This window comes from Anarrhichthys ocellatus, unplaced genomic scaffold (assembly GCF_004355925.1).
Source record: "Anarrhichthys ocellatus isolate YVR2014 unplaced genomic scaffold, GSC_Weel_1.0 scaffold57, whole genome shotgun sequence".
NCBI classification, from domain to species: domain Eukaryota; kingdom Metazoa; phylum Chordata; class Actinopteri; order Perciformes; family Anarhichadidae; genus Anarrhichthys; species Anarrhichthys ocellatus.
The window spans coordinates 1,740,224-1,747,344 of NW_022280087.1; positions in this window are offsets into that span (position 1 = coordinate 1,740,224).

A 7,121-nucleotide genomic window follows, 5' to 3' on the forward strand; every position below is an offset into this window, starting at 1 on the left:
AGGGTAAGGAGCTCGGTCATCAGGAGGGAGCTTGGAGTTGAGCCGCTACTCCTTCGCGTCGAAAGGAGTCAGCTGAGGTGGTTCGGGCATCTAATTAGGATGCCTCCTGGACACCTCCCACTGGAGGTTTTCCAGGCACATCCAACTGGGAAGAGACCCCGGGGAAGACCCAGAACATGCTGGAGAGATTACATCTCCCAGCTGGCCTGGGAACGCCTTGGGATCCCCCAGAATGAGCTGGAAGATGTTGCCAGTGAGAGGGAGGTCTGGGTCGGCCTGCTGCCACCGCGATAAGTGGTGGAAAATGGATGGATGGATAATGTTCTTTTGGTGGAGCCACTGCGCTCAACCTGGCAACCCACCCAAAGAGCTGTCTGACGCGCCCACCACGGAAGAAAAACATTGTACTCTGGTGATGTACGTTTGTTCTGGGATGCACACTATGCTAAATTAGCTTAGCAGGAAAACAACAGCAGCACACATGCTGAAAACTCTCCCCGCAGCGTTTAGCTGTTTCCTACTGATTCAAACAGGGCTAAAGCAATCGCCACACAATCCCCATTTCTCCAGACCATAATTCTTGGTTCGTAAAAGAAAACAGATTCATGAAGACGCGCATGACGGGATGCTTCGTCATTAATGGACAATGCATATAGTCAAAATATAAAAAGAACAAACTCACAAGAACCAGTCACATATATTTATATGACAGCAAAGCATGAAAAATCAATCCAGCAACTCTGCGCTGCTAAAACACATATTCATCCACACACTAAAGAGCACTAGCCATTCAAATATTATTCACATCAGAGGGAACAATATTAACCATATCATAAAAACGACACCATAGACAAATTAACACAGTTAACACTGCAGATGTAAAAACACAAAAGCAGTCCAAAGCTGCTGTTCACTTAAGACAAAGTCCATCCTCCTTTCTTTGATTACAAAGAATTTATTACCGCGGTTGTACAGAACATCGGTGCGTTTCAGTTCCAGTCAGAGGTCCTCCTGCGAATGTGTTCGTTGAGTTTTAGATCCATTCGTGTCTCAGCAAAATTTTTCAAAAGCACCGTAGTTTGTAAGTGTCCTGTCATGCTATGGTGTCTTGTTGCTGCCTTGGTAAGCAAATCCAGCTGAGCTCCGAACACCAAGATGCTCAGTTGCAAATAAAACGCATTCTTAGCCATAAAATGTGCAAAGCTTCTCCGACGCTGTTAGCCAGGAATACCGTTCGTACAAATCCTTTTCCTGGCTGGGTCAGGGCTGCTAGCTGTGGGGTTGGCCGACCCTTTCTTACGATGTCCATTTTGTCCTGAAATGTCCTTCTCGAGAAAGGCGTTGCCAGTAACTCCCAAATCGGTTTCTCCTCCTTCAGCCATTGAGTGTAAAAAAAACAAAGCTACACCAAGCAAATTGCTAAAAATGTCATGTCAATGTCATAACTTCTTACATATCTTTCAACTTGAACTCTTACTACTACTACTAAGTTCTGCCAGCTAGCTTCAGCTTCACAACAGACACGCTGGCCCACTGAGCAATCCCACCACACGTTAATGCTGAGCTGCACGTTAATGCTGACATACTTGTAGGCTACCTTGGTAGTTCTGACATGTCAAAAAATACGCCCAACATGTCAAACTAAAAATCTGATTGGTTGAAGACTATGACAATCAACAATATCGTCCCGATTTACTTAAACTGCAAAAGGCTTCCTTGTGGGCCTCTCTTCTTACCTAGAAAAATATTTTTTTAATTTTATTATACTATATTTATCCTGTTAAGGGGGAAAGGGTTCAGTGTCTTGGGACACTTCGACACGTGCCAGCAAAGGATTAAACCGTCGACCTTGCGGTTGTCAGACAACCCTCTTAACCCAGTGAGCCACGGTTGCCCCAAATAGGGGTGAAATCTGATTGGATAGAAGCTCTACTTAAAACAAGCTGCACTGGACACTTCCGAGTAGACAGCTCTTCGGAAGGGCTCTGTCGCTATTTGACATTTATTCTGCATTTGCTGTACTATTTACGCGTCTGAGACTTGGAGAGCCTGCTTCTAAAACCTATTCCTGCTCGGGTGTACACTGTATTCAGTTCAACATGGGCAAATCTAACACAGCCAGAGGTAAAAAACCTGAGAGCGAGGAAAGACAAGATCGCGGCCTAGCATCAGACCTAGCCAGCGGCGACACCACACATGGCGACGGTAATAACCCAGCGGTATCACTCGCTGATATACAGAAACTACTTGCCGGTATGGAGGAGCGAATAATCACAAATCTGACAGCACGAATTTCAGCCAACCATGCCACTATTACCAGACACGACCAGACAATTCAAGTCATTGAGACATCAATGAACAACTTTCAGGGGAGAGTACCTACACTGGAGTCCACAGTCGGCAACTTTATGAAGGAGAATGAACTACTGAAGTTCAAGGTCGACGACCTCGAGAACAGATCACGGAGGTGCAATATCCATATTATGGGCATACCTGAGAGAGCTGAGGGCACTCGCCCAACTTCTTTCATTGAATCCTTCATAGAAGAATTATTCGGCGCTGACGCTTTCCCCCGTAGGACAGAGCGCACAGGGTGGCTATCCAGAGGAGACCGGATGGTGCACCTCGTCCCTTCATAGCCTGCATTTACCATTTCCAGACGAAGCTGTCACAGCTCTGCCACTTCTATCTAGTTTTTTCCACCTCTCACTCACCTAATCAGTTCATTCAGTGCACCTGCTAGTCACACTCACCTCATCAGCTCATTACGCTCACCTGCTCACTCTGCCTCCTTCACTATTTAAACCCCTGCTTCACACACACACTCACTGCCAGATCGTTCTCTGCTCTCATGCAATACTTTCCCTCATACACCCTTGGACTGATTCCCTGTTGCCGACCCTGCCTGTTTCGGACTACCTCACCTTGCCTCTGCCCTGGTAACTCGCTCAGCCTTCTGTCCTTGACCACGAGAACCTGTCGCTGTTGTCCTGAGAATATTCTTCCTGTTGTGTGTGTCGAAGAAAATAAAGAGTTCAAGTCAAACTATTCCTGGTGTTTGTCGTACTGCTCCTGGGTCCTTACTACACCCGTAACAGTACAATCTGGCCAGAACATGGATCCAGCAGACAGCGCCATGGCATGGGCCCGGCTCGAGATGATCGAGGAGGCGATGCGGCAAACCGACACCATGGTGGTCACCAACACCGCCGAGGTTCGCCACGACCTGGCTAATCAGAACCAGATTCTCACCACGTTGATAGACCAGGTACGACAATTCACGGCAGCCACAGCTCTGACCAACGTGGTGGCGTCGCCGCTACTTGCTCCGGTTCAGTCGGGAATGGGTCTAGCAGTATCTACGGCGGTCTCAGAGCCCCGGGTGTGGGAGCCCGAACGTTACGCTGGGGATCCTGAGGGTTGCAACGTATTCCTGACAAACTGCTCCATCCTGTTTGCGTTGCAGTCCCGCACCTTCGCGTCAGAAGACGCCAGGGTAGCGTTTACCATCAACCACCTGACGGGGAGAGCTCGCCTGTGGGGGACGGCAGAATGGGATCGCCGTACTCCTGCTTGTGCTTCCTTCCAGTCCTTCTCCACCAAACTACGCAAGGTTTTTGAGGCAGTGTCCGGAGGACCGGACGTCACCGGAGGGCTAATGAAGCTCCAGCAGGGCCACCAATCTGTCACGGACTACACCATTGAATTCCAGACCCAGGTTCAATTAAGCTCATGGGGAATGGACGCCCAGTGTTACCCAGTTAGGGAATCGACTGGATACCTCTTCCACAGGCTGTTTCAGCCAGCGCCCTGGACGGTCATCTTCTGGGAACGGTGACGCACCAAACCGTTCCGGTACACATGCTGTTATCCGGCAACCACCACGAGATCATCAGCTTCCACATCCTGCAAACCCCTCGCATCCCACTCATTCTGGGATACCCCTGGCTGCGTCGACATAATCCACACATCGACTGGACTACGGGAGCTTTTCGGGGTTTGAGCCAGGCCTGTCACCTAGTCTGCCTGAAGAAAGCTGCCGTTCCACAAAGTCCACACATGAACTTACGGGGGTTCCTGCGGAATACTTGGACTTTAGGGAGGTTTTCAACAAGTCCCAGGCCATGTCTCTGCCTCCCCACGTCCGTATGATTGTGCCATCGACCTCTTTCCTGGTACGTTCCCACCGAAGGGGCGCCTTTATTCCCTGTCTGCTCCGGAAAGAGAAGCGATGGACAACTATATTAATGACTCCCTGGCTTCCGGTATCATACTTCCCTCGTCCTCTCCCGCAGGGGCTGGATTTTTCTTTGTGGAGAAGAAGGATAAGACTCTCAGACCCTGTATCGACTACCGGGCTTAAATGAAATCACGATTAAGAACCGGTACCCGTTGCCACTTATCGCAACAGCCTCCGAGCTACTTCAAGGAGCCACCATCTTCTCCAAGCTCGACCTCCGTAACGCCTATCACCTGGTCTGGATTAGAGAAGGGCATGAGTGGAAGACAGCATTCAATACACCTAAAGGACATTACGAGTACCTTGTGATGTCCTTCGGCTTAACCAACGCCCCCGCCATCTTTCAGGCCCTGGTTAACGACGTGCTTCGAGACATGTTGGACCGGCACGTATTCGTCTACCTCGACGACATCCTGATCTTCTCCAGGAATCAAGAGGAACATGTGCACCACATCCAGTCGGTGCTTCAACGCCTTCTGGAGAACTCCGTGTTTGTGAAGGCGGAAAAGTGAGAGTTTCATGTTCCCACGGTCTCATTCCTGGGTTATATCGTCTCCCAGGGCAGCATCAAGATGGGCCCCACTAAGGTTGCCGCTGTCACTACCTGGCCTATCCCAAGCTCCCGCAAGCAACTTCAAAGTTTCCTGGGGTTTGCCAATTTCTATCAGAGGTTCATCAGGAATTACAGCGCGGTCGCTTCCCCACTCACTGCCCTCACCTCCTCCAAGACCCCTTTCCGTTGGACTTCTGCAGCTGAAGAGACCTTCTAGAACCTGAAGTCCAGGTTCACTTCTGCACCCATCCTCCGAGTCCTGGATCCAGACAGACAATTTGTGGTGGAGGTGGATGCCTCCGACATAGGAGTTGGGGGTGTCCTGTCCCAGCACTCGGCCACTGACCAAAAGCTCCATCCCTGCGCCTTTTTCTCACGACGGCTTTCCCCCGCCGAGAGAAACTATGACATTGGTAACCGAGAACTACTAGCAGTGAAGCTGGCCCTGGAGGAGTGGTGCCATTGGTTGGAGGGGACCAAGCTCCCATTCCTGGTTTGGACCGAGCATAAAAACCTTGAGTACATCCGCACAGCCAAGAGACTCAATTCCGGCCCTTCAAACAGCCCTTCAATGCATGGTCTCCCGGAATCCTGCCTCCTGGTCCCGCCAGTTGATGTGGGTGGAGTACGCCCAGAACACCCTGACCAGCTCCACAACAGGCTTGTCACCTTTTCAGTGTGCGTATTGGTTCCAGCCACCTCTGTTCCCTGCATTGGAAAAGGAGGTTTCCTGCCCATCTGTCCAGACATTCATCCGCCATTGCCGCCAGACCTGGGCTAGGGCCTGAGCAACCCTGCTCCGGTCTGCGGGCCGCGCTGCTACAGCGGCTAACCGACACCGCACTCCAGCCCCTATCTACCAGGTGGATCAGAGGGTGTGGTTGTCAACCAGAGACCTATCTTTGCAGGTGGAGTCTAAAAATCTGGGACCAAGGTTCATAGGGCCGTTCAAAATTGAGAGGATCATCAACCCGGCGGCAGTAAGGCTCAAGCTCCCCAGATCCATGCTCATTCACCCCACGTTCCATGTATCCAAGGTCAAACCGGTCTGGGAGAGTCCTTTGGTGCCGGCTGCGCCGCCTCCTCCACCTCCTCGCCTCATCGAAGGAGGTCCAGTTTACTCGGTTAATTACCTGCTGCGCTCTTGCCACTGGGGGCGAGGGCTTCAATACCTGGTTGACTGAGAGGGATACGGTCCAGAGGAGAGGCAATGGGTTCCGGCTCGGAACATCTGCGACCCTCGACTCATCGCCAGATTTCATCAACAGCACCCAGAACAACCGTCTAGGACCCAGACAACTGCCAGGAACACCCAGCAGGTCCCCGGTGTGGACTATGAGAGACCTCCCTCCGGGCCCAAGTACCCCTACAACCCACCCGTAACAGAAGCAGCATATAATGCAGCTAGCATGAGAGAAAGGTCCCCTGTCCTACAGGGGCTGGGAAATTCACATTTAAGCCAACTAGAGCGCTGAAGTGGCCAGAAAGAGAGCTACTTTTTCCTGTGTCAAGACCGCACTGAGGAAAGCAGGGCACCATTTCAGCCTGCTCTTCCCGGCTAAGCTTCGAGTGATCGTCGATCGAACCAGACATGAGTTCAACACTCCGAGTGAAGCTACCGCCTTCCTGGAGAACAACAGACAACCGGCAGTATGAGACCCCTTGGCAACCATGAAGTTAACAATGAAGAAATGACTCTGGCGACATTTTAAATTGTCCTAACCATTACAGTAATCATATGTTACATTACATGACAACCCTCTTTCCCCTCTGTTGAACTTTAAAATGGTTAATACTTTATGACCGGTAACGTTAAAGCCGCATGTTAGGTCAGCTGAAAGAGTCACATTTTCGAGCATCTCTATGTTATTAAGACTGGCGTAGATTACAGGGACATTACATCCCCACTTTGGTTTAACATAATCATAGTTAATGCTGCTCATTCTTAGTTTTTATTTATTCATTACTTTACTCAAATGTTTATCTCCTTTCCTCTTTGGTATACTCACCCCATGGATATACAGAACGGCTGTTTGTTGTGATGGTCAGTGTTTAGAAAATGGCTTTCACTGCACTGTTCCGTAGATTCTTTAAAAGAAGTGGTTCTCAGGTTTAAATCCTCTTTGTTTTTGCCTTTACAATCATTCTTAAAGACAGAGTTTGAAGTGCATGATAGAGCTATGCACAAAGTTTGTAACAGTACAAAGGATAGGGTTTACAGGTCTAGGTACACAAGACTGTAGCCTTTTACTGTTAATGTATTTTCTTTTTCTTTTTTCCCTTTTTTTTTTTTTTTTTTTTTTTTTTTTTTTTTTTTTTTTTTTTTTT